General features: G+C 39.1%; 1 protein-coding gene and 1 non-coding gene across 3 annotated transcripts in view; one reads left to right on the top strand and one right to left on the bottom strand.

The window, feature by feature from the left end:
• The window catches only part of SLC39A10 (solute carrier family 39 member 10), a 191,376-nt gene that overhangs the window by 25,702 nt on the left and 139,227 nt on the right, over positions 1-26,447 (top strand). The window lies entirely within an intron of this gene.
• Positions 26,169-26,275, bottom strand: LOC136307128 (U6 spliceosomal RNA). Its single transcript, XR_010725815.1, has one exon. It is a non-coding gene; the product is annotated as a U6 spliceosomal RNA (small nuclear RNA).

Below are 26,447 nucleotides of genomic sequence, written 5' to 3'. Positions count from 1 at the left end.
TGGCTCAATGCTCACTCCCCAAGAAAAGTGCACAAACATAAATGAAGGGTAGCTTGACTAGGCAGTAACACAGTGGATAGAGTGCCAACCTGGATAGCTGAGGACCCAGGTTTAAAACCCTGAGGTCACTGGCTTGAGGTCACCTGAGCACGGGGTCACTGGCTTGGGTGTGAGATCATAGACATGACCCTATGCATGCTGGCTTTAGCCCAAAAGTTGCTGGCTTAAAAGCCCAAGGTCACTGGCTTGAGGTCACCTGAGCACGGGATCACTGGCTTGGGTGTGAGATCATAGACATGACCCTATGCATGCTGGCTTTAGCCCAAAAGTTGCTGGCTTAAAAGCCCAAGGTCACTGGCTTGAGCTCAAAGATCTCTGGCTTGAGCAAAAGGTCACTGGTTCGGCTGAAGTCCCTTCCCGTCAAGGCATATATGAGAAAGCAATCAATGAAGAAGTAAAGTGCCCCAACTACAAGTTGATGCTTCTCATCTCCCTCCCTTCTCTCTTCCTTCCTGCATGTCTGTACTCTCTCTCTCTCAAAAAAGAGAAAATTGAAAGGTAACCTAAATGGAAACAAGACATCCTTTCCCATTATGCAACAGAGCAAGGTGCCCATGTCCTCTGGACGGCTCCTGATACAACTACAGCGAGCACAGTGGTTCCTGCTGAATGACGGGTAGCAGATTGCTGAAAGGGGCAGCAGTAACAGGCATGAACTGGTGCCAAGCTCGCATGAATCCCACCTGGAAACTCACAGCCTCACTGGAGGGTCATTCTAGAGGGGACATCCTCTACGGCAGCCCTGCTACTCTCCCCTCTGTGCTGCTACCTGCAACTCTTTTATTATTGTTATTATTTTACTTACTAATTGATTTTAGAATGAGAGGAAGTGTGAGAGAGAGAGAAAGAGAGAGAGAGAGAGAGAGAAAGGAACACTGATTTGTTGTTATGCTTTTTTATGCATTCATTGGTTGATTCTTGTATGTGCCCTGAGCAGGCACATAAAAACCATAACCTTAGTGTATCAGGATGATGCTCTAACCAACTGAGCTACCTGGCCAGGGCTTCTACCTGCCATTCTTGCCTGCCTTTCTCCATGGGTGAGCAGGGCCAACTCAGAGTCTATGGCAGACAGGACTGAATCATCAAGGCCTGTGGGATACTTGCCAGAAGGTGCCTTTAGAGACCAGGTTCCCACCAGCCTCTCCTATCTCTCTGCAGCTAGTTGGCACTGGCAGGGCTCTGAGCACCAACAGTTTGTGAGTCAGCACCCGCCTACGTCTGAATGTTGCTGCTTGTTCTCAGTGGGAGCCAAATGTGGATGAAATATCCCTGTGGGCTTAATCTGGCCTGCAGGCTGTATTTAGCCACCACAGCTCCAGCCCTACATTACTTCATAGTGATACAAGAATGTCTAAAATTTACCCTATCTGGTTTTGGCTCAGAACTTGAACCTTAAGTGTGTTATCTTAATAAAATACATACCATCCCTTGTTCTTTTTCATACAATTTATACAGAGCTAATGATCTTATACACGGAGGTCTTTCTTTGGCATGAATTGTTTTTTTTAATCTTTCCATCTCCTACCTCCACTAAAGAATTATTAAGTCTATTAGATATTTTAGGCAGTAGCACTGAACAATGTAAATTATAACTTTCCCTAAAATAGCACAACCTAAAACATAAAACAATGGAGATTTCACAGGTCTTCAGATGCCTGGAACTACAGCACAGGGCTGGACATAGACTCAAATCTAAATAAGTAATTTTTGAGTTGAATTTTGATGAATTAAATGGAATGAAATATCTGTTTTTCAGTTTGTTTGGTTGGTTTGTTAAGAGAAAGACAGTGTTGTATACTCGAAGAGAAAGAGCTTGCTTAGAAGAAGCTCTTTTAAAGGAGACTGATTCAAATTTTACCTCCCTTGCAAAGTGTATGACCTTGGGGGGAAATCATAAAACAGAGATAATAACTGCATCACTCTAGGATATTGTAATGAAAAATTAGATAAGTATGTAAATTATCTAATATGTTCAGTACAATAGAAGTTAGCTATCTTTTTTTAAGTCATAAAGAAGAGCTTTAAGGCTATATGTAATAAGGATGAAAAGGTCAACATCTGTCACTTCTGCAAGCTCTTATCAAAGAGTGGATAACAGTCCCTGTCAGGGCTCTCTATAGGAGGTTTTTTTCTGTTTGGAAACAATGTCACTTGTAGTGTAAAAATGGAAGATGTTGGGTACCTAGGCCTTGAATGTTATAGACAAATCACAGAGATATGTGTTTCATTTTACTGTCAAAGAAAAGCTGTAAGGCCCTGGCCGGTTGGCTCAGCGGTAGAGCGTCGGCCTGGCGTGCCGGGGACCCGGGTTCGATTCCTGGCCAGGGCACATAGGAGAAACGCCCATTTGCTTCTCCACCCCCACCCCCTCCTTCCTCTCTGTCTCTCTCTTCCCCTCCCGCAGTCAAGGCTCCATTGGAGCAAAGATGGCCCGGGCGCTGGGGATGGCTCCTTGGTCTCTGCCCCAGGCGCTAGAGTGGCTCTGGTCGCGGCAGAGCGACGCCCCAGAGGGGCAGAGCATCGCCCCCTGGTGGGCAGAGCATTGCCCCTGGTGGGCGTGCCGGGTGGATCCCGGTCGGGCGCATGTGGGAGTCTGTCTGACTGTCTCTCCCTGTTTCCAGCTTCAGAAAAATACAATAAATAAATAAATAAATAAATAAACAAACCTGAAGGTCTGAGGTGTTTCCTCTAACAAAAAAAAAAAAGAAAAGAAAAGCTGTAAGCAGTCCTTTGTTTAAATATGGCACATACCATATGGCCTGGAACATCTGAGAGGGAGGAAGCAATAAGACAGTCCCCATATGCAGGGTCAGGTTTGGTCCACTGGACCAGTCATGATCTGTATTCATCTTACGCCTATTATGCAGACAGCACTGGACTGAGTTGGGGGTCTAAAACCATGAGAACTTAAGGGTCTAGGACTGGTTCCACCTGTTCCTAGATGTGTGGCCTAAGACAAGGTTAAGTTCATGGAACCTCAGTTTGTTCATCTGCAGAATGAAAACAATTCCTGCTCTTCTCACACTATTAAGTAATTGCTGGTGATCACCATCTGCTCTGCCCTATACCGCTTAGGCTTCACGAGTGTTTCCTCAGCTCTGTGTCAGGTACTGACTTGTCTGACTTCATATAAACCTTAAGTCAACTTAATGAGGTAACTGTGATCCCAATTTTACAGGTGAGAAAACGGAAACCCTAAGAAGTTAATTATCTTACTCACTAGGGCAGAAGCCGAGCAGCAATCCAACTTCCGAGCCCACATTCTGAGCCATTACTCTAAGCTGCCTCTTGGAAAAGGTGGGCTTTGGGTGCCTAGCACTCATTCAACAGGCGTATATTAAGAACCATGTACAAGGTCAAATAGTCATCTGCATCCACCCCGGAAGAGCTAACTGAACTCTGGGTCTCCAGCAAGTGGGGTAATTTCCTGAAAGGATGTGAGACCACAAGAGACACACATATAAACCGAGCCACCCACTTTCAGATGTGGCTAGAGATACTCAATCTGTCTGGCTAAGGTATTACTTCTGTGTTTTGTAAGCACTTCTCCTTTACTTCCATGAAAGTAGTGTTAAAAGAAAGAAACATCTATTTACTTTATTTCTTTTCGTCAGAAGAAAAAGTGCATTTTACCTGGTCTCAAATACACAAATTTAATGCAGCACAGCAAAAAAGAATAAAGACTTTCTTAAATTACAAAAATGATAATAAATCTTTCCTGGGCTTTCTTATGGATATACATAGCACTGCAGTAGGAATTGCTTTCAGTGAGAGCCTAGAATTGTAAAACTCCAAAGTTGTTCTCTAGTGCCATTATACATGGAAGGACTAGACTGAAAATCATGTTTCCTCACTCTTAGTCCTGGGTTTACTCTCTCCACTGTAAGAACACCCTTCTTTAACTCTGCTAGTTTTGATTCCCTGCCCGAAGGAGAAGAATCGTGTACTTCTTTCCTCCTCTCTGCCAAATTTCTATTGATTGGTCAGTGATGAGCTAGTAAAAGCTTGATGAGAATGCCATCTAGGCCTTCAGTGTCAAGATCAAGGGAAACTTATAAAGAGTTGCCTTTCATCTTTTCCTAGAGTCGGTGCCTTGGTTAATTACTCCTTGTCCAGAGGCAATGAGTCCCCAGATGAGGTGCTGTGACTCAGGGAACTCTGGCCCCAGCTTTGTCAGCTCATTAACGATATGGTCTACCACAAAGTGACTTTTGAACACACTAAGTAGGAAGAATCAAATGGTTTCTGTAGCGACAAGGTCAGCTGGATCAGCGCCTGAGCCTTGAAATAAATCAGATATCGAAGAAGTAAACAACAAAAGAAGCTGAAGACAGATTGAGTACAGACGTGGTGCTTTTATCTGTCAGCCAGCAAGCTGCCAACTTTCCCTTTTGCAAACAGGCATGGTGTTCCTGTGCTGCCATCCCATCACATTGTAGGTTACTTGGCCACATCCTGTGGAGAGCAAGGACTGTGTCATGCATATTTTTATTCCATAGTTTGCAGTGCATTGCCTTTCATACAGTGGATGTTTGATGTATAAAGAAATAAAGGAAGAAAAGAAAAAAAGTCCTATGTCCTACATTCTGAAGAAATTTATAATGAAACCTTTTGCTTTTCTCCCAGACTATTTAAAACCATGATAGAAAAAAAATGGGCTTTTTTTTGTTGTAAAAGAAATGGTGAGAATGGGGGGAAAGAGTTGTAAATAAAGAAAGGAATAAACATCTATTTAGGGGCTACCTTGGACCAAACACTGTAGCAGGTAATTTGCATATCATATCATATCATATCATCCAATCCTTACAAATAACACCATGAGTCAGGTAGTCATATTTCTCTTTTTTTTTTTTATGGACAAAAAGAAACAGGGCTCAGAAAGGTTAAATAACTTGTTCTAAATCATGCCACTGGTAAGTGACAGAGATGAAATTCAAACCACTAAATGCAAAGGTAACACTTTTTTTTTATCAGACTGGTTACTTCAAACAAAAACACCATTCTTTAGCCATAATCAACAGTGTTCTGACAACAACCATTTCTATAATTCTAGCACTGCCAGTACTATTACCTCTTCTTTTCCCACTGACATTCAGTGTTCAAGATATTAAGCATCAGACAGTGAAGTCCTATAGTGATTCCTGAGAGATGGGAGACAAAAAATATGAGACCTATAAGTGCCCTGACTTACTACTTTAAGAGAATTTCTAAGTCTTGCATAAAAAAGGTCTATCCAGGGACAGCCCAGTGAATGACCCACACTGCAGAGATAGAGCTGACTCCTGGGAGACCCAAAGCAGGGAGGGTTTGCAAGACAGAGTATCAGAGGGGGAGAGCTGCACAAAGAACTCCAGAGAGTTGTAGAGATTCTCTTATAGTACTTAGAAGAGTATTTATTTATCAGGAAATTACATGCTGGATGTTGGATCTTGTGATTTTTACACTGTTGGGTCCTGAATATCTTTATATTACTATAATTATTATTATTTTTTAACAGAGACAGAGAGAGGGACAGACAGGGACAGAACCTCTAGAGCAGTGGTCCCCAACCTTTTTCGGGGCACAGACTGGTTTTATGTCAGAAAATATTTTCACAGACCGGCCTTTAGGGTGGGACGAATAAATGTATCATGTGACCAAGACAAGCATCAAGAGTGAGTCTTCGACGGATGTAACAGAGGGAATCTGGTCATTTTTAAAAAATAAAACATCATTCAGACTTAAAAATAAATAAAACGGAAATAATGTAAACTATTTATTCTTTCTCTGTGGACTAGTACCAAATGGCCGACGGACCGGTACCGGTTCATGGCCCGGGGGTTGGGAACCACTGCTCTAGAGGACTAAAGAAAAGAGTATCCAACACTCACACTCAACAGCAGAACTAGCCTACATAATTGACCCTTGAAAACAACAGGTGTTAGAGGCACCGACACCCTATGCAGTCGAAAATCCACATATAACTTACGACTCCCCCCAAAATTAACTACAATCTTCCCTTGGTATCTGGGGGGGATTGGTTCCAGGACACCCCAAGGATACCAAAATTTGCAGATGCTCAAGTCCTTTACATAAAATGGCATAGAACAATGCACACAGCCAGCCTTCTGCATCTACAGATTCCCACAGCGAATCAAAAATATTGTTTTTCATCTTTGGTTGGTTGAATCCATGAATGCAGACCCCACAGATAGGGAGAGCCAACTACATATTTATTTTTTAAAAACGTACATGCAAGTGGATTCATTTAGTTTAAACTCATGTCGTTCAAGGGTCAACTGTACTTGCAACCAGACTGAATAAACTTTGTATCTTGTGGGGTTTGGGGTAGATTACTCATTGGGTTGCCTTACCTCAGTTGTGGGGAATAATTAGACCTCCTGACTAGATTAAACACTACTGACCCACCCTGGGCTTGCCTGGTCAAGGCACATATGGGAGTTGATGCTTCCAGCTCCTCCCCACCTTCTCTCTCTCTCTCTTCTCTCTCTCTCCCTCTCTGTCTCTCTCTCTCCCTTTATCTCTCCTCTCTAAAATGAATAAATAAAATTAAAAAAAAAAAAACACTACTGACCCACCAAACAAATCTTAAAAACAAAGCCCAAAGAGATCAAATTGTTTTCAAATAATTTAGCTATATTCCAGAACAAAGTTTAAGAATAATTTTAGTGCCTGACCAGGCAGTGGCACAGTAGATAGGGAGTCGGACTGGGACATGGAGGACCCAGGTTCGAAACCCCAATGTCGTCAGTTTGAGCATGGGCTTATCTGGTTTGAGCAAAGCTCACCAGCTTGAGCCCAAAGTCAATGGCTTGAGCAAGGGGTCACCTGGTCTGCTGTAGCCCACTGGTCAATGCACATATGAGAAAGCAATCAATGAACAACTAAGGTGCCACAACAAAGAATTGATGTTTCTTATCTCTCGCCCTTCCTGCCTGTCTGTTCCTATCTGTCCCTCTCTCTGTCTCTATTAAAAATAATAATAATTATTATAGTAATATAAAGATATTCAGGACCCAACAGTGTAAAAATCACAAGATCCAATATCCAGTAATTCAAAGAAACAGGCAAGCAAAACAATAGAAAAGCCTAATCTTTAGTAAATAGAAAATTAACCAAATACCACCAACCCAGAGCTGATACAAATTCTAGAATGAACAAAGACATTGAAACAATTGTTATTATTGCATTTCTGGTATTGTCTACTCTGGAATCACCAATAAAGTTCTAAAAATTAAAGATGTGCTGTGTGTGTGTGTGTGTATGTGAGAAAGAAACAGAGACAGAAAGACAAAAAGAGAGAGATAGCTTTCAAAAGCAAACTGCATTTTACTTAAAATCTGATATCTGTAATTCATTTTGCCCAAACTTCTAAAAGAGAAATTGATCACACAGGAAGATAGTTTACCCATAAAATTGGATTAGGGTTTTCTTTTGTTATGTAACAATTTATTCCCCATACTCTCCTTGATATTTTCAAATTAACACTCTCCAAAATTAAATTTTCTTTAGACATGCATAATATCTAGGGTTCAATCCTAGTTATTTCTGTGCAGATTTTTCAAATAAATCAATGAAATTTGTGAGTATGGATCAATTGCCTAAAGGCTAATAAGTTTCTAACTGAACAGAATTATTTTATGTTTAGAAAAATATATTGAGCAACGTGAACCCTAAATGTGTCTTTTTTTCTCATATATGTATATTATATGCATAATAAAAATAGTTCCTGTGTGGGTTTTGTTTAGTTTGATGTATGGAACTCTTTTGTCTGGTCTGAGATGTACTTGTACACTGTTGTTCTGGGGCTATGGTTTTAAGAAAAACTACTGCAGATTTTCTCTTTATAAATCATGATGTATATGTAATTTTTACTCATTAACATCCTTAAATTTATCTTTTCATTAAAAAAGAAGTGTTAGGCTAAGTAATTGAAAGAAAATTATTATAATTAATTATTATAGGGCACAAGGTCATTTGAGAAAGGCTTCTCATCTTTTATAAGAATTAGATAAACATTTCAGGATCTTTGCTTTCTTTCTTTTTTATATATCACTACAAGTGGCATAGATGTTTAAACACAGGTGAGTACTTCACTACATTTAGATAATAATGGTGATGATGGCAATTAAAATAGTAGTGAATATGTAACTGGACTTTCTCTTTCATATTTGGGTTAAGAGGAGTATTTTCCTAAAAATGATAAAAAGTAAAAACTTTCCTATATACCTAACTGCCACATTCTGGATCCTCATCAAGGTCAAAAAATAACTACCAGGTATGTGTGTTACTCAGAAAAATTACCTACAGGTCACTCTTGCTAATACAGGCTAGCAGGAAAATAAAACTCAAAAAGAAAGTTCAACTGATTTTTTTTATTGTATCCTATCATGCAAATGGGTGGATAAGTTTGGGAATGCAAAAGTTTTTTGATCTAACACTCATTCATCTCCCTGAAATCTTCTATTCTTGAACATTGTTAGAATAAAATAATCATTCAGTACATCTTGCTAGATAAACCCCAACACTATTAATACTACATTTATGTTGATGTTACAATAGATAGATAAATAAACTATTTCTAGGAATTTCCTATTATTTGTACATATAGGCTATTATTTATGTATATAGGATTTAATTTATAAATAATGGTTACTATATATAGCTGAATATGGGGAAAGGGAGTATTTGATTTTTAAAATTAAGAACCCAGATTTTTCAGGTTCAGTTTGACCTTGCCACATACTGTGACCTTGAGCAATTTAGTTAACCTCCTGGTGGCCTATTTTATACATCTATAGAAGAGTAAATTACCATGTATGTTATTTACACAGAAGATGAGGAATTATTTAATATAATAATTAGTAAGACTCTGTCATTTTGGTGAATTCTAGCTCTGCTGGAAGTCTATGCAGATTTAATTTTTTGGAAGTCTTAATGCTGAAAAAAAAACAATTAATAATTTTTTTTTCAAAGAAACTATCCAACTGTAAAAGTGGCAAAATGTTTCCCATGGGCTAGGGAAATGAGTTTACTTTATTGAAGCAAACCAGATCAGCTACAGAACTAGATTGTTCAAGGTCATAGGAGTAGCATCCATTTGCTCAGACACTTAGGCACACAAAAATCTGTCTGTGCTATGACTTCAGTCACATCTTTATCTACTGCTTTATAGTATATGGCATAGGTCACCGAGGAGTCTGTTCTAGGAATGGGGATGCCTCAGTAATCCCTCTATCACCATTACTGAAATAAGCAGGACAAAACCCACATCTTGTTAATTGTACAGGTCAGTGAAATCATGCTTGTTTTATTTCTAGAGTGTAGGCCTCAAGAATATAGGGTTGTTTGTTTGTTTTCTCCATTATCACATCTCCAGCTACTGGAACAATGCCTGGTACATAATAAATATTAATATAAATATCTGTTGAATGAATTAATTAATCAAAAATTAATCTCTCAATCAAGAATTTTGAGCTTTTGCCTGGCCAGGCGGTGGCGCAGTGGATAGAGAGTCAGATTGGGATGTGGAGGTCCCAGGTTCGAGACCCCAAGGTCGCCAGCTTGAGCGCGGGCTCATCTGGTTTGAGCAAGGCTCACCAGCTTGAGCCCAAGGTCACTGGCTCGAGCAAGGGGTCACTCAGTCTGCTGTAGCCCCCCGGTCAAGGCACATATGAGAAATCAATCAATGAACAACTAAGGAACCACAACAAAGAACTGATGTTTCTCATCTCTCTCCCTTCCTGTCTGTCTGTCCCTATCTGTCCCTCTCTCTGTCTCTCCCTGTCTCTGCCACAAAAAAAAGTTTTTTTGAGCTTTCTTCCTTGCCATTCTCAAAGGAATTATGAGATTATTCATCCAGAAGTTGATTATGAATAAGATCTCTTCTTTGAATTATTATGTTATGTATTATGATCAAATTGACATAATTGACATATAGATTGAAAATATTTAGAATTAAACTACTATGTAAGAACAACTGAAAGCATTTCTACTCATGATGACACCTACTAACAGGTAGCCACTAATAACAGTTTAACCAAAGCCTTCCCAGTTTACAGCTGTCAGCCTAACATAATTATTAATAACACACTCTTTTATTCTTAAGTCCTTCTTGGTACAACAAAATATATGCTTAACTATACCTAATGACTTAACTTCACACCAAGAAACAAAGAACCAACCCCTTTGTAGGTTGATTTTCTCTAAGTAAAACTAAAACAAATCCTGACATAATCCATTAAAATGTCTAGTAAAGAAGACAAAAATGAACAATGATATAGTGAAAATATTATTGAACTAGAAGTTAACAAACTTAAAATATAGTCTAAACTGTGCTCACAAAACAGTTGAGTGACTTTGGAACAAAATGTTTAAATGAGCCTCACCTAACCCACTGAAAAGAGCCATTGAGTTAAACTAGAGAATCTAAAAGAGCACTTCTAGCTATTTTATAATTATTTAGTGTATCTATTGCCTTTTCTCCTTTATTTTTATTATTTGTTGAAATATGAATTTTAGCTCATTGATTTAATTTTCTAATTTTTAAATAATATCTGTAATCACTGACATCCAACACTAAAACACAATTAAATTTTAAAAGTCTAGGTCTGCTATGGTCTATACTAAGAAAATAAAAGTTATTACTATCAAATTAATAAGAAAGAATTGACTAAAAAGTTTATAACTATAGAGGAGACTTGAGTAGGAAGACAGGTCTAGGTAAGACATTGCAGTGTTAAGCAGCCAGAGAAATGTTTAGGTTCTCTAGGCTGCAGTAGCCAGAATAAGAGAGAAAGCCAGAAGTTTTTTAAAAATGAGCATAAAGGAGAATTTCCAGAATTTGTTTTGATGTAGCTTACCCCATCCTCTTCATTCGGAGGCCAAATTAGTTGTTAACTAATGACATAATACTATGGTTTAAGTCCTCTCCATTTTTGCAGGATGTTCTGCCCATTTTAAAATATTTGTGATTTTAAAATACATCCACAAACTCATTTATACTCTTATTTTCAAGTGGTGAGACTTAATTTTTCATCTTTTGAGTGTAGTTTGGACTTAGTGACTGGCTTCTGATAAAGAGATTGTGGTAGATGTGGTAGTGTATGACTACCAGGACTAGGTCATAAAAATCCCCTTGATTTCTTCTCTGCTCTATCTTGAGTAACTCACTCTGAGGGAAGCCAGCTGCCATCTTGTGAGTATACTTAAGCAACTCTTGGAAAAGTTGCATGTGACCTCCTGCCCAACAGCTAATAGGAAGTGAAGTCTCCTGCCATGTGGTGAACCATCCTAGAAATAGATCCTCCAGCCCAAATGAAGCTTTCAGATGATGCAGCTCCATTGACGTCTTCACTTTGACCACATGAAACTCTAAAGCCAGAGTCACCCAATTCAAATGCTCCTAAATTCCTGACCCACAAGAAGCTTGAGATGATAAATATTTGATGTTTTGCTAAGTTTGGGGGCAATTGGTTACAAAGCATTATAAAATTAAAAGAGTGACCAATTTATGTGAAAAAGTGAACAGCCTCAGGAGAAGTGGCATGGCGGGTGGATGGGAATGATTCGTATCAGATGCTAAGTATGAGAAAACAGTCCAATCTTCCTGGGAGAAGAATCTGTCCTTCAGGAGTAGGATTCCATCGGACTCTGAAGACCTTTCTTTTACGTAATCTTACTGACCTTCTCTGTGGGAAATACATTCTGAAGTCTTTACAAGTAAAATGATATGACATCCAGGTTTGGTTTATATTCTAGAAAAAGAAAAAAGACTAAAGGTAGGAGGTAGATAAAGAAGATACAAAATGCTGATAGTTGATGGAGTTGGACAATGGTACATTGGACTTCATTCTTTCATTTTCTCAATTTTTGTGCATATTCAAAATGTCCACAATAAAATGCTTAAAAATGTTTTTAAAATATATAAACATTTGACTTTAGTGTTTTATAGCAGCAAATACATGTTTTAGAATTCTTTTTTTTTTTTTTTTGTATTTTTCTGAAGCTGGAAACGGGGAGAGACAGTCAGACAGACTCCCGCATGCGCCAGACCGGGATCCACCCAGCACGCCCACCAGGGGCGACGCTCTGCCCACCAGGGGGCAATGCTCTGCCCCTCCGGGGCATCGCTCTGCCGCAACCAGAGCCACTCTAGCGCCTGGGGCAGAGCCCAAGGAGCCATCCCCAGCGCTCGGGCCATCTTTGCTCCAATGGAGCCTTGGCTGCGGGAGGGGAAGAGAGAGACAGAAAGGAAGGAGGGGGTGGGGGTGGAGAAGCAAATGGGCGCTTCTCCTGTGTGCCCTGGCCGGGAATCGAACCCGTGTCCCTTGCATGCCAGGCCGACGCTCTACCACTGAGCCAACCGGCCAGGTAGAATTCTTTTAAATAAACTTAAATATGCATTTATTTCAAACAACAGTTTCAGAACCTAAAAAAAGTAAAAATAAATAAATAATGTTTCTTAGCCTCATCAACCTGAATGGGTGAAGTGGTAGAGGATTTGTGACACAGATCTCAAGCATTTCCAGCCCGTGCTCATGTCTTCATTATCTTTCACACCACTACCTGCAAAGGAGCGGAAAGGCCCAACTGTTGAGCTTATGGTCATAGGGATTTAGAGAGGGCATTATGGACTGAATGATATCCTCCAAAAAGATATACTCAAATCCTAACCCCTGGAACTTGTGAATGTGAACTTATGGAAATAAGGTCTTTGCAAGATAATCAAGTTAGGATACTACATTAGAGTATCCTTATAAAAAAAAAAGAGAAATTTAGACATACATAGAGAAGAATGCCATGTAACAATAAAGGCAGAGAGGTACATGTTGTAGCTACAAGTCAAGTAATTCCAAGAATTGCCAGTAACTCCCAGAAAATGGGAGAGAGTCCATTTCTCCCTCTGAGCCTCCAGAAGAAACCATCCATGCCAACACCTTGATTTCAGACTCTTAGCCTACAGAACATTGAGAGAATACATTTTTGTTGTTTAATTCATTGATTTTTGTGGTACCTTGTAATAGCATCCTAAAAATCTAAAATTGTGAACATCAAAGCAATTTCCTGCTCTCTTATGTCCCCTTGTCACAAATAAGCTTAAAAATGCTTGATTTAGCTACGTGAAAACACAGAGAATGTGTCATTATTTCTATAAGCAGTTCATTGCTGATAAATCCTCATAAGGCCAGGTCCACATCATCACTTACCCTCCCTAACCATTGCCTCTCTCATGCTATCACTCACTGTCTTCTTTGGTTCTTCTGAGAATAAGACGTGGTTTACCCCAACTTCCCATCTTCTTGGAACCAGTGTGTAATACATTCTTGTTTTTTTAAGTATTTTACCATTATGATTGCAGAGAAACGGGGTTTAAAAATTATTTAAAAGTATTACAAAGTTATAGAAATCTCCAAAATATAGAAGTGGAATATGTAGTTTTCATTGAGATGTTGTTGAAGTTTGGTCTGTCATTGTCACATGGTAATTGCTCAATGAAGATGACTATTATTATTTCTAGAATTACTTCATGAGCCAGTTTTGGATATAGAGGGATTGAGCAAAAAAAAACCAAACTCATGGATATGGACAGCAGTGTGGCGATTGATGGGAGAGGGAGAAAGGTAGAGGGAAATATCAGGGAGATAAATGGTGATGGATGGAGACTTGACTTGGGGGGGAGTGAACACATAATACTGTGTACAGAGATGTGTTATAGAATTGGGTGCGAAAAACCTGTATAACTATGTTAACCAGTGTCACCCCGATAAATTCAGTTAAAAAAAGGGGGGGGGAAATGGTTTTAGCCTTTCAATAAACTCCAAGTTTCTCTCCCCAAAATTAACCAGTTAATAGTTTTTTTATATATCTACATATAAAAACATTATATGTGTATTTATATTATATATATGTATATATATTATATGTATATATACACATATAATGAATATATACATATGTATATATGTGTATATATATACCAGCTTATACACATTTCCTTTTTCTTGTTTACACAAGTGCAGTCTTGCCATACACATTACTTTGCATCTTGTTGAAAAATATATCTTGGAAATCCTTCCATATCTGCAAATATAAATCTTTCTCATTCTTTTTTTTTAATTTCATAATATACTATATTGACTGTTATACAGTAAGTTATGTAATCATGCTTCTATTAACAAACATTTAGATGTCTTCCAACTTTTGCTACTATTATATAATAATGCTGTAATGCAAGTATATACATAGGGTAAATTCCTAGTTGTAAAACTGCAACTAAGCCAAAGAGGACATGAATTTGCAGTTTTGATAGGCATTGCCAAAATGCCCCTTAAAGAGTTATGCCAAGTTTCACTTCTATTAACAGTGAATAAAAGAGCCTCAGTAGCACTGGCTCTTTACTTAATCATTGCTTCCAGCTACAGTACAGGAAAGGGCTCTATTCCAAACACTGGCAGGAACCCACCTACCCTCTGTAGAATTCTCCACTTAGTGCACCAGAAAACTCGCTGAACTCTAGTGAGAGTGCTCAAAGGCATCTCTTTAATTTCAATAGTCAGTTTTGCATATAAATATGCATTTGGAATATTTATCAAAGAATACCTACCATATGCTAGTTGCCCTAGAGCTTTCTAATAATCTGGAATAATTTTTTGCATCTACCTACAGTTTATTTTGTCCTAGGGCAATATATAGTCCTAGTATCTGGATGATAATAATGAATAATAATAGATTCCTTATAAGGAACTCTTGCTCCAAGAAGTCACAACACATTATGTACATCTTCTCATTAATCATAAAAACATCCTTGTAAGGAAGGCATTTTCATCTGTATTTCAAAGTTACATAGAGCATAAGCATGAAGTGTCAAGAATTTCCCTTACGGGTCTCCTTGAACTAGTGGGTTTTATGTATTGTAGTCTCCCAATTTGAGATCAGTAAAGTTTAAGATGGAGCCTTGCTGAATTCTCTTCATTAAGCAAAGTCTTAGTGCTTTTATAAAACTGTAACAGAGGTTTCTAGATAAGACAGAAAGTTGTGAACTACTTTTATCAAAATATTTTACTTTCTTCCATTAAACAGTTACAAAGGGGATAGAAGTCAGATCACAGGCAGGGAAGAAGCCACAGTGCAGATTAAAGTTTATAGTAAAGTGTCAGGGGATTGTCGTGGTGGTGATCTAAATCAGTGGTCTCCAACCTTTTTCGGGCCACAGACTGATTTAACGTCAGAAAATATTTTCACAGACCGGCCTTTAGGGTGGGACGGATAAATGTATCAGGTGACTGAGACAAGCATCAAGAGTGAGTCTTAGACGGATGTAACAGAGGGAATCTGGTCATTTTTAAAAAATAAAACATTGTTCAGACTTAAATATAAATAAAACGGAAATAAAGTAAGTTATTTATTTTTTCTCTGCGCACTGGTACCAAATGGCCCACGGACCGGTATCGGTCCGTGGCCCTGGGGGTTGGGGACCGCTGATCTAAATGACACAACTGAATCTGTGAAGCTATAAGACAACCTCCAGCTATGATCAAATTGGAATTGAGGGAGAGGGACTAAATGTTATGTTAAGAGTTGAAGGATAAAAATAAGGGAGAAAATCTATCAGATTAGCTAGTTCACATAGTCATGTGAGACCTGATATCAACATTGGTAGATTGGTGTCTGACAATAACACAAAGTGGTTCATTCAGTGCATTCTATTCAGCATCACCATTGAAATCTAGTGCTGGCTGCACAGAATTCCCGGTCTGACTTGGGAAGGTTATCTACAGAAGCCCCTCATGGGCAGAGAAACAAAGGCATGAGTGGCATTTCCTTCAGGCTTATTGGATTGCTAGCCACAAGCATCTAATGCACTTTTCCATCGGTGCATTTCCATTCTTCTTTCACAAAACTTAAGGATGTAGGGATAATGTCTGACACAAAAGGGCAGGAATACCTTTCAAGTTAGGATTCCACTCGGGAGCCTTCTACCTATAATGTTGAGGTCATAGCAAAGGCTGTCATTGCCTCTTAACTGTTTTAATTTATAGCAGAATTCTGAGACCTCAGAGGAGGAAGTGCAGTATGGTGAACAGAAAAAATAATACAAAACTCCATAAAGGAAATCCCCTTTTGCTTTATAAATCAGCCAAGAGTGACTTGTGAACCAGTAGCAGAGATCAAAAGACAGCACATAGAATTTTCCAGAAAGAGTGCTGTGGCAGAATATTTTAGCATTTCAAATGCTAAAACAGACAGAAGGAATTCAGAAAAATAATGTGCAAAATACTGTGGGTTTTAGTTAGCAAGACTGATTTGCTTTCTCCAGCACTAAAATTAAATGTGACTATCTTCAATGCTAACAACAGTGGAGCTTAGCTGTATGGCTCATATTTATGACAATTTTAAGACATTAAAAAGTTTTCATTGTTTTTACTGTTACAAGAGATTCAAAAATTTGAACACTGAAGTAGGTGTACTGAAAAATCATGCCACATTTGACAGAATCGCTTCTTATGACAATATTCAACTGGGACCTCTGACACTTGAAAGATTTCATAAATGTAAAGCATTTAGTTTAAATGGACACAGGCACATACCAGACTGTCTTTAATATAATATGAAGAGGTAAGGTCAACTCCAAAGGGTTTCCTGTCTCCTGTACGGTTTGCCATTAGAGAATGAAGGCAAACCTCAGTGCCTACGCACAAGAATCTCCTTTACCCTCCTTTGTTGTGGTTGTGAGGCCTATTCTGGTGATTTTTAAAATTATTTTTTTAGATTTTTATTTATTCATTTTTAGAGAGAGAGAGTAAAGAGAAAGAGAGAAAAGGGGAAAGAGCAGGAAGCAGTATCTGGAGTCATTAATTGTTGGACTCCAAACTTCTGTTCTCTCTGTACTCCTTAGGAAGTTTGGTGTTAATCACAACAAAGTTATTCTTTCCAGTAAAGATGCTGGCAAGCCTCCTCAAGACATTAAGCTTAATCTGAATCTGAAGGTTAACTTTCAAATTTGATTTAATTCATCTGATATTTTAAAAAGCTGTTAATATTGCCAAAATATAGGTAACCTTTTTAAGGTTCTTTCAGGAAGTTTCATTGATTTGAAAGAACATTCAATGTAGGAATCTTGTATTCTCTGAAACTGGGAGATCTTTCCTGAAACTATGTAATAAAATAATTTTAGAGCTAGAAAAGATCTCCAACTACTCTAACACAAGTTTATTTTATCCGATAAAAAAATTTTCATAGTGTGATATTTTTCAACATACGACTTTTTCGGTGGACTCAACACACACCAGAGCCCTGCTATACAGCAAATGGCAATCCTTGGGATCAGCCCCCACACATGAGCTTGTTGGCTGTAGTCGCGGTCAGTCCCCACAGCCAGTGAGCTTGAGGCTCAGTTCCACTCACTAACATACCAACAGTAATCAAGGCTCAACAACAACAGGAAGGCACACACAACTCACCCAAGGGACATCCCTGGAACACCTGGCTCAAATGAGCAGACAAACTGTGCCACTAACCCCAGAGGACACCTACTATATAAGGTGACCCAGCCAAGACTGGGAAATGTAACAGATCTACCTAATATGTAGAAACAATCTCAGTGAGTCAGCAAAAATGAGGAAACAAAGAAACATGTCCCAAGTGAAAGAATAGAACAAAACTCCAGAAAAAGAACTAAACAAAATGGAGACAGGCATTTACCAGTTACTGAGTTCAGAAACCGGGTTATAAGAGTGCTTAATGAACTAGGAGAAGAATAGACAAAATCAGTGAGAACTTGCACAAAGAGATAGAAACCACAAGACAAGAACCAGTCAGAGCACGTAACAGAAATGAAGAATACATTACATGTAATCAACAACAAATTAGATGAAGCAGAGAATCAAACCAGTGATTTGGAAAACAAGATAGCAGAAAATACCCAATTAGAACAGCAAAAAAAAAAAAAAAAAAAATGAATGAATGAATGAATAAATAAATAAATAAATAGATTTTTTTTAATGAGGATAGCTTAAGGGACCTCTGGGACAACATCAAGGTTAACACCATTCACATAATAGGCATATGCTGCCTATGAGTCCTACTTCAGATGTAAATACACACAGAGACCAAAAGTAAAAGAATAAAAAAATATTATTTCATAAAAATGGAAATAGAATATAGCTGGGTGGCAATATTTATATCAGACAAAATAGACTTTAAAACAAAGACATAGAAAGACCCAACAATTTTACTTCTGAATATTTATCCGAAGATACTCAAAGCACTAATTTGAAAAGACATATGCATCTTTGTGTTCATTGCAGCATTTTTCACATAACCAAGATATGGAAGTAATATAAGTGTCCACTGATGAAAAAAATGAATAAAGACAATGTGAAACATATTATATATACAATGGAATATTACCCAGCCAGAAAGAAAAGAGAGAAATCTTGCCATTGTGACCAGAATGGACCTAGAGGGTATTATACTGAGTGAAATAAGCATACAGAGAAAGACAAATAACATATGATTTCACATATATGTGGAATCCAAAATTGTTACAGTGATGTAAAGTATATCATAGGGAATCTAGTCAATAATATTGTAATAATTATGTATGGTGTCAAGGGTACTAGAATGATAGGGGAGAATCACCTCATAGCTTATATAAATGTATAACCACTATGTTGTATATCTAAAACTAATATAATATTATATGTCAACTGTAATGGAAAAATTCTTTTTAATTAAAAAATATTGCTTTTTTGGATAAAGTAATATAAGCCTATAAGTCAAATGTCAAAAGGGACAAAACATTGGGCAATGGAAAATAAATATTTCCTATTTTTAATCACCCAGTTAACATCTCTGGAGGGAAACACTGTTACTAAAGTCATGATTTTTTCAGATATATTTTATACACACTATTATATACTTTCAGCAAGAGTCTCAGAACTGGCAAGGCCAGAGAAGTCATAAATTAATCAGATTTGATCATTATCATAAAGTAATAATAGACATTTAATTCCAATCTCAGCTCTGTCACTCATTATCTTGGGCAACATTTTTCCTCATTTTCCTCATTTATATGATGAAACTAAAGAACCCTAACAGGCAGCATTGTCGTGATTAAGTGAAGGATCATACCAAAGTTCCAATACAACCCTTGATTTTGACTATGAGAAAATTTAATATTTTATTCTATCAACTTACATTCCAAATACAGAAGGTAAATTCTTTTAATTTTTTTGTACTTTTTTATTTTAGAGAGAGAGGAAGGGAGAGGAAAACAGAGACAAAGAGAAACATTGATTTGTTGTTCCACTTATTTATGCATTTATTCGTTGATTCTCGTATGTGTCCTAAAAGGGATTGAACCCACAACCTTGGTGTATTGGGGTGATGTTATAACCAACTGAGCTACATGGTCAGGGCAAGGCTAAGTTCTTATCAAGGAATGAAGGTGTCTATAGGATATGTTTGTGTTATGTTGTCTGTTTTTATAGCACTATTATTCTACTCTTCCTTCTCTTGATGAAGTTAACTGGTTCTTCCTTAATCACACTCATTTCATTATTAGTTTAGTTGTCTTTAATGATCTCCAAGGCATCTGCCTCCTCAAATGTACTGCTTACAAGGACAGTATGCAGAAACTATTATTGAGAGACTAAGGGAAGAGGGGATTTATTATTTAATAAATACTGATGTTACAACTAAAATGTTCCAGGCACTTTGCTAGATGACACAGACTAGGCAAAAACACAATGGAGAAAATGATGCTAAGGATTGCTTTACTTAAGACTAGTGATATCGAAGGACTGCTGGGTTTTCTGAGACCTAGAAAACCATTAGTCTCACTCAAATTTAAAATCTCAGTTATAAGTTTTTTGTTTTTTTAAATCCAGCCAAACTATTTAAGCAATTAAAGGAGTTTAATGGCTCATATGACTGAGAACTCGAAAAACTAGGCCAGCTTTAAAACACCGTTTGTTCCATAATGTCAACAAAGACATTTTTCTTTTCTTTTCTTTTTTAAATATTTTTTAGACTTTATTTATTCATTTTAGAGAGAAGAGAGAGAGAGAGAAAGAGAAGAGGTGGAGGAGCAGGAAGGATCAGCTTCCAAAATGTACCATGACCAGGCAAGCCCAGGGTTTCAAACCAGCAACCTCAGAGTTCCAGGTTGACAATTTATCCACTGTGACACCATGGGTCAGGCAAATTTTTTTAAGTTTTAATCTTTTTTTTAAATTTTTTAATTACAGTTGACATAGTTATTATTTTTTTTTAGGTGAGAGGAGGGGAGATAGTGATATAGACTCCAGCATGTGCTCTGACCAGGATCTACACAACAACCCCATCTGGGGCCTAATGTTCAAGTACCAAGCTATTTTCAGTGCCTGAGGCTAATGCACTTGAACCAACCAAGCTACCTTCAGTGCCCAGGGCCATGCTTGAACCAATCAAGTCACTGACTGCAAGAAGTGAAGAGGGAGCAAAGGAGAATTGGGAGGAGGAGAAGCAGATGATCACTCCTCCTGTGTGCCTGACAGGGAATCAAACCTGGGACATCCATATGTTAAGCTGACACTCTATCCACTGAGCCACCATGCAGAGCCATAATATTATATTAGTTTCAGGTGTACAACGCAGTGATTATACATTATATAACTTACTAAGTGATCATCCTGATAAATCTCATACTATCTGACACCATAAATAGTTATTAGAATATTATTGACTATTTTCTCTATACTGCACTTTACATCTATCCCCGTGACTATTCTGTACAATTTGTATTTCTTAATCCCATCACCTTTCACCCATCTGTCAACTATCAAAATGTTGTCTGTATCTATGAGTCTGTTTCCGTTGTTTATTTTTGTTTCTTTTCACCTTCATGTATTGATAGATATGTATTTGATAGATATGTATTTATTGCCATTTTATTATTTATATTTTTATCTTTATTTTTTTCTTTTTCTTAAAAAAGACCCTTTAGGCCCTGGCCGGTTGGCTCAGCGGTAGAGCGTCGGCCTGGCGTGCGGGGGACCCGGGTTCGATTCCTGGCCAGGGCACATAGGAGAAGCACCCATTTGCTTCTCCACCCCCACCCCCTCCTTCCTCTCTGTCTCTCTCTTACCCTCCCGCAGCCAGGGCTCCATTGGAGCAGGGATGGCCCAGGCGCTGGGAATGGTTCCTTGGCCTCTGCCCCAGGCGCTGGGGTGGCTCTGGTTGCAGCAGAGCGATGCCCCGGAGGGGCGGAGCATCACCCCCTGGTGGGCAGGGCGTCGCCCCTGGTGGGCGTGCTGGGTGGATCCCGGTCGGGCGCATGCGGGAGTCTGTCTGACTGTCTCTCCCCGTTTCCAGCTTCAGAAAAATACAAAAAAAAAAAAAAAAAGACCCTTTAACATTTTATATAATACTGGTTTGGGCCTGACTAGTGGTGGTGAAGTGGATGAGCAACAGCCCAGAACGCTGAAAGACCCAGGTTGAAACCCCAAGGTTGTCAGCCAGAACCTAGGCTAACCAAATTGAGCATGGGGTCACCAGCTTGAGAGCAGGATCATCACCATGATCCCAAGGTCACTGGCTTGAAGCCCAAGGTCACTGACTTGAGCAAGGGGTCACTGGTTCATCTTGATCCCCCTGGTGAAAGCACATATGAGAAGCAATCAATAAAGAATTAAAGTGAAACAAATACAATTGATGTTTCTCATCTTTCCTCTCTCCTCTCCCTTCCTGTCTCTCTCTCTAAAAAAACAAAGCAAACAATAACAAAAAAAACCACGTTGTTTGGTGGTAGTGAACTCCTTTACCTTTTTCTTATCTGGGAAGCTCTTTATATGACCTTTGATTTTAAGTGATAGCTTTGCTGGGTAGAGTAATCTTGGCTGTAGGTCCTTGGTTTTTATCACTTTAAATATTTCTTGCCATTCCTTTCTGCTCTGCAAAGTTTCTATTGAGAAATCAACTGAAAATCTTATGGAAATTCCTTTGTAGGTAACTAATTGCTTTTCTCTTGCTACTTATAAGATTCTTTCTTTGTTATTAACCTTTTGCATTTTAATTATGATGTGTCTTGGTGTGGGCCTCTTTGGGTTCATCTTCTTTGGGAATCTCTGTGCTTCCTGGACTTTTCCTTCACCAGGTAAAAGAAGTTTTCTATCATTATGTTTTCAAATGGGCTTTCAATTTCTTGTTCTCTCTCTTCTTCCAGCAGCCCCATGTGCAGATGTTGGTGTATACCTGAAGTTGTCCTAGAGGCTCCTTACATTTTCTTCATTTTATAAGAGTCTTTTTTCTTTTTGCTATTATGGTTGGGTGTTTTTTGCTTCTTTATATTCCAAATTGCTAATTTGATTCTCGGCTTAATCTACTCTATTATTGATTCCTTGTAAATTATTCTTCACTTCCTACTGGTTCTTTTTTATAATTTCTATGCCCTTTTTTTATGCCTATTATTTCTTTGTTGAAGTTCTCACTAAGTTCCTGGAGCATCCTTATAATCAGTGTTTAGAACTCTATATTTGTTAGTTTGCTTACCTTCATTTTATTTAGCTTTTTTTTCTGAAGATTTCTGCTGTTTTTTTTATTTCTTTGTCTCTGTGTTTGAGCTGCTTCCCTATGTTTGTTTCTATGTATTAGGTAGAGTTGCTATGTCTCCCAAACTTGGTAATAGCCTTGTGTAATAGGGCCGAGTGATACAACCTCCCCAGTCACCCACACTGGGTGCTCTAGGTGTGCTACTGTGTGGACTGTGTGCACTGTCCTGTTGTAGTTGAGCACTCTGATTGCTGTTGGCATCACTGGGAGGAATTGACCACTAGCATGATCAACTTTGAGGACTGGCTGTGACTATAGTAGAGGAGTTGTTGTGTAGGAGTCAGCCCAACAGAGCAAGACTTGCGTCAGTGGGACTTTGGTGCTCACCAAGTCCACCCTTTGAGTGTCGCTCATGGAGATGATAAGATTATAATAGGCATGGTCTGAAGCTGTCCACCAGGTATGCTGGCTCTGGGACTTCCCAAGAGGTACAAGGTCAGCTACTGCCTGTGCCCTGCCTGGGGCAACGAGGCACAAGTTACAGAGTGATATGAAGATGGCTGCTATTTGTACTGGGCTTACAGGTACCCAAGAGAGGCCCAGCTGTGAATCAAGGTTGGCTGTAACTAGTGCCTGGCCTGCGGCCACTTAGCAAGAGATATAGGGAAACAGAGGTCATATACTGCTTGTTTGAGAGATTTTAGGAAATCTGAAGCATGAACCAAGACAGATCATTTGTATAAAAAAGACACTGAAAATGGTTCAGGTGGGCCTGCAAGTTGGGTGGCATGGGTCTCAGGTAATCACCTGGGCAGGGCAAATAGTGTCAAGGTGATGAATATTCAAATATGATTCCTCCTTGTTGGATCTATGGGGGAGGGCTCTCCGATAAAGAACAATGGCCTCTGCCAGCACTTTTGGTCGGCAGAAAGCTCCCCCCCACCACTCCCAGCCCTGTACATTACTCTATAACTTGTTCCAGGTGGCCTCAGTCAGGGTACAAGCAATGATTGACGTTGCCTCAGTCAGGGCACAAGCAATGATTGACGTGGCCTCAGTCAGGGCACAAGCAATGATTGACGTTGCACCTCCCAGGAGGTCCCAGAACCAGTGCACCTGATGGACAGCTTCAGATAATCCAGTTCCTCCCCAAATGTCCTTGGTTTTTTTCAAGCTGCTGATCCAGTGCTGGCAGTCAGAGGGAGTGAGTCCAAGTAAGTCTACCTGTGGACCCTTTTAAAGGAGCTGCCTAAGACTCCCGCAACAGGCTGTTTTGCTCAGCCACAATACCCATTGGTTTTCACAGACAGAAGTTATGAGACTTCTCTTCCTGCCTCTGGAACCCTAGGCTGGGAGGCCAGGTATGAGGCTGAGACCTTTTGCTCCTCAGGAGAAACCTCTGCAGCTGAGATATACCTCCCAATTTTTAATTTTATGTATTGATTTTAGAGAGAAAAGAGAGGGAGAGAGAAAGGGAGGAGGAGTATGAAGCATCAACTCATAGTAGTTGCTTCTCAGATGTGCCTTATCCCGCAAGCTCAGGGTTTTGAACCAGCAGCCTCCGCATTCCAGGTTGACATTTTATCCACTGTGCCTCCATGGGTCAGGCCCTCCTGCTTTTAAACCACTACAAATAAGTGAAGGACCAGCCTGGTCCATGTCTCTGCACCTCCTACCAGCCTCAATGTGGCTTCTTATTTAAATCCCTATGTGAAGCCAGTAGCCAGGGCCACCATCACAGCAGCCTGGCCCATGCAGGTTCACATTGGATTCAGACAGTCGGTAAAGAAACTACAGAGCCAAAAACTGGTGGGCCATTATTTTTAATCCTAGCTTGCACCCGGTGGGCAAGTAAAAACACACACTGGGCTCCAGAACCCACTCATTCAGTGCTCACAAAGATACTGACTTATCCAAGTTTTCCTAGAATCAAAGGTTTCTAGCTCACCAGCCTTATTCACCTCTGTTCCCCATCTCCTTCTCTCTGCACAAACTCTGCACTAAATGGCTTCTCTTTCAGCATTCCGCCATCTTGGTTGCCTCTCCTTGCCTCCACATGGCCTTTATCTGCTCTCCTTTCTCTGCTCTCCTCTCTAATGCTAATCTCAGGAACTGAGAGAGAGCAAGCTCCGGGTTTGCCCCACTTTATAGTGTAGAAATCAAAACCTTTAATCCAATATACAAACAAGGAAGTCTCTGATACAAAGTCACTCATCTGGGGCATAATGGGATTCCTCATGAGAAGGCACCACCCTACATCAAAAAGGGTGGGAAAGGCTTAGTCTTAAAACTAAGCCTTAGGCTATAATGATCCTGCCTGCTTACAGCCTGTCCCCAGCACACATTAATATAATGATGCCCATCCCAAGCAAAAAGGGCAACCAATATCATCACCTGGGCAATGGGCCTCCACATGGGCAGTGCCATCAACAAAGTGAGCATAATATACTTCATCTGCCCAACACATGTTTACCTATGCCGCCATCTTGACTGGAAGTCTCTGCATGTCTATTCTATGCCACTCTTTCAGGCTGCCTCCATATGCAAGGTTTTTACTTTGGGTTCTCTGATAAATTTGATTTACACATGTCTGGCTCTTATATTTGGATAACTCTCAAACCAAATTACCGTGACTTTGCAAATTCAATTTCCATCACCCATCTATGATTCTGAGCCCTAGTTCAAAATTCTCAAATGAAATCATTTAAGTGGCTTGGCCTAACCTATGGATTGACTCTCACAGTGGGTCTCTACATACTAATCCTTCTTATCTATAGCCAGATCGGTAGGGTCACCGATGTACTCATGGAAGACTAGGCCCATCTATTCAGCAGGGTCTGTGAGTGGGAACAAGTTCTTTTGGAAGAGGATGTGGGAAGAAACACAATTATATACATCTCTTTCAGAAGAAAACAATCTTTGACCCCAGTAGAATTTTTTTCAATAAAACCACATTTCACTCTTAAGTAAATTCCCCATTCTTACCTCCTAATTTCCCAGAAGGTGTTAGAAATTCCCATTCCCCCTCACTCATCCCCAGACTAACTGCAGATGTGTTCAATAGAAAAGGGGAAGGTTTTCAGTTCTCAGCAGAACCTGTGACTCTAAGAGTAGCACAACCAAACCTCTACTGAAGCAAAAGAGAGACACAGAAAGCCAGAATGAGAAGTGTTTTTATTCACTCTCTTATAATGCATGCAGGCTTACTTTGACCCAAATAACCATCTGACTGGTTACTATTTTAAATGTGAAAGAAGTAGAGAAAGGACTGTCAGTAGCCCCCATAAACCTGGAATGGATTTGGCTGATGGCCCAAAAATATTTCCCCTGAAGGCATGGAAATCACACCAAATACTTTTTCTTTCTTTCTTTCTTTCTTTCTTTCTTTCTTTCTTTCTTTCTTTCTTTCTTTCTTTCTTTCTTTCTTTCTTCCTTCCTTCCTTCCTTCCTTCCTTCCTTCCTTCCTTCCTTCCTTCCTTTCTCTTTTTTCTTTTTTTTGTTCTTTCTTTTCTCTTTCTTTCTTTCTTTCTTTCTTTCTTTCTTTCTTTCTTTCTTTCTTTTCTTCTTTCTTTCTAAATTTGGAACACTTCACAAAGGTGCATGTCATCCTTGTACAGGAGCCATGTTAATCTCCTCAGTATCTGCCCAATTTTAGGGTCTGTGCTGTGGAATCGAGCACTTTCCTGGTGGTTCTTGGTGGTTCTAATACTGGAATCAAGAGTCCTTTGCCTAGACTAGTCCAAGACAGCAAAAATAATACAATAAAAATAATGTTGAGCTAAAGATAAATACAAGAAACAGAAAAAACGCTTTTCAAAATATGTCATTGACCTGTGGTTAATTTTGATTTC

Source organism: Saccopteryx bilineata, chromosome 5 (assembly GCF_036850765.1).
Source record: "Saccopteryx bilineata isolate mSacBil1 chromosome 5, mSacBil1_pri_phased_curated, whole genome shotgun sequence".
Lineage (NCBI taxonomy): Eukaryota > Metazoa > Chordata > Mammalia > Chiroptera > Emballonuridae > Saccopteryx > Saccopteryx bilineata.
This window is presented reverse-complemented; position numbering and strand designations above follow the sequence as displayed.